We start from the raw sequence: 2,500 nt of genomic DNA on the forward strand, positions 1-2,500 counted from the left end.
CCAAATCCCCGCAAAAGGGGCATTTTCATTTCTTCATCGGGACTTCCGGCAATTTCCAAGGTTCAACTCATTAACGTTGTTCGCAGACACTTGCCAGAAAATGCAAGTGGCCACTTTGCCGGGCCGACTCGCTTGCCCAAGCGGGAAACCATCAACCGAAGGCCCGGTAAGCCGGCCGAATCTGACCTCATAGACTTCCACACAACGGGACTTTTGACTTTCCCGGCCGCGGGTGGCCTCCACCCGGCCTCAGCCATCAGCCCTGCCTGCCTCTAGCCGCCTTCTGGTTAATGAGTTATCCAGCCTGGCACTTCGGTTGCGCCAGCGAGACCAAGTCTCGGCTTTGGTTAATGATTTGAGCCGAACCGACCTGCCCCCCGCCACCGCGGGCTGAACTCGGGCAGGTCTGCCGATTTCCCGACTCCTTTCGGGGCCTAATCGGGTTCGCGCGAGCCGCCTGGCGCGATCGGGGCCCATGCCCCGGCCTCTGCCAGTCCTCGGGCAGCCGCTTTTGAAGCCCGACCAAAAACCCGAAAAATGGGCAAAAAGGGAATAAATTCCCGCCCATAAAGGGTGAATAGTCGGTTGGGCGGCAGCCCTGGTCGGTCTCTGCAGACCTGAGGCTCGAGACGTTTGTTTGGAAAACTCACCAAGTCTCGATTCTGCCACCTCCTACCTCTGTGCAGATACCCCGCCAACCCCAAGGACAGAAATGACAAGTGTCAAGTTGGCGGGGCGTCGGGCCACCTGCTGCCGGCCATGAGCATCCAAATCCCCGCAAAAGGGGCATTTTCATTTCTTCATCGGGACTTCCGGCAATTTCCAAGGTTCAACTCATTAACGTTGTTCGCAGACACTTGCCAGAAAATGCAAGTGGCCACTTTGCCGGGCCGACTCGCTTGCCCAAGCGGGAAACCATCAACCGAAGGCCCGGTAAGGCGGCCGAATCTGACCTCATAGACTTCCACACAACGGGACTTTTGACTTTCCCGGCCGCGGGTGGCCTCCACCCGGCCTCAGCCATCAGCCCTGCCTGCCTCCAGCCGCCTTCTGGTTAATGAGTTATCCAGCCTGGCACTTCGGTTGCGCCAGCGAGACCAAGTCTCGGCTTTGGTTAATGATTTGAGCCGAACCGACCTGCCCCCCGCCACCGCGGGCTGAACTCGGGCAGGTCTGCCGATTTCCCGACTCCTTTCGGGGCCTAATCGGGTCGCGCGAGCCGCCTGGCGCGATCGGGGCCATGCCCCGGCCTCTGCCAGTCCTCGGGCAGCCGCTTTTGAAGCCCGACCAAAAACCCGAAAAATGGGCAAAAAGGGAATAAATTCCCGCCCAAAAAGGGTGAATAGTCGGTTGGGCGGCAGCCCTGGTCGGTCTCTGCAGACCTGGAGGCTCGAGACGTTTGTTTGGAAAACTCACCAAGTCTCGATTCTGCCACCTCCTACCTCTGTGCAGATACCCGCCAACCCCCAAGGACAGAAATGACAAGTGTCAAGTTGGCGGGGCGTCGGGCCACCTGCTGCCGGCCATGAGCATCCAAATCCCCGCAAAGGGGCATTTTCATTTCTTCATCGGGACTTCCGACAATTGCCGAGGTTCAACTCATTAACGTTGTTCGCAGACACTTGCCAGAAAATGCAAGTGGCCACTTTGCCGGGCCGACTCGCTTGCCCAAGCGGGAAACCATCAACCGCAGGCCCGGTAAGGCGGCCGAATCTGACCTCATAGACTTCCACACAACGGGACTTTTGACTTTCCCGGCCGCGGGTGGCCTCCACCCGGCCTCAGCCATCAGCCTGCCTGCCTCCAGCCGCCTTCTGGTTAATGAGTTATCCAGCCTGGCACTTCGGTTGCGCCAGCGAGACCAAGTCTCGGCTTTGGTTAATGATTTGAGCCGAACCGACCTGCCCCCCGCCTCCCCCGGGCTGAACTCGGGCAGGTCTGCCGATTTCCCGACTCCTTTCGGGGCCTAATCGCGTCGCGCGAGCCGCCTGGCGCGATCGGGGACCATGCCCCGGCCTCTGCCAGGCCTCGGGCAGCCGCTTTTGAAGCCCGACCAAAAACCCGAAAAATGGGCAAAAAGGGAATAAATTCCCGCCCAAAAAGGGTGAATAGTCGGTTGGGCGGCAGCCCTGGTCGGTCTCTGCAGACCTGGAGGCTCGAGACGTTTGTTTGGAAAACTCACCAAGTCTCGATTCTGCCACCTCCTACCTCTGTGCAGATACCCCGCCAACCCCCAAGGACAGAAATGACAAGTGTCAAGTTGGCGGGGCGTCGGGCCACCTGCTGCCGGCCATGAGCATCCAAATCCCCGCAAAAGGGGCATTTTCATTTCTTCATCGGGACTTCCGACAATTGCCGAGGTTCAACTCATTAACGTTGTTCGCAGACACTTGCCAGAAAATGCAAGTGGCCACTTTGCCGGGCCGACTCGCTTGCCCAAGCGGGAAACCATCAACCGCAGGCCCGGTAAGGCGGCCGAATCTGACCTCATAGACTTCCA

Source organism: Pristiophorus japonicus, unplaced genomic scaffold (assembly GCF_044704955.1).
Source record: "Pristiophorus japonicus isolate sPriJap1 unplaced genomic scaffold, sPriJap1.hap1 HAP1_SCAFFOLD_1744, whole genome shotgun sequence".
NCBI classification, from domain to species: Eukaryota; Metazoa; Chordata; class Chondrichthyes; family Pristiophoridae; genus Pristiophorus; species Pristiophorus japonicus.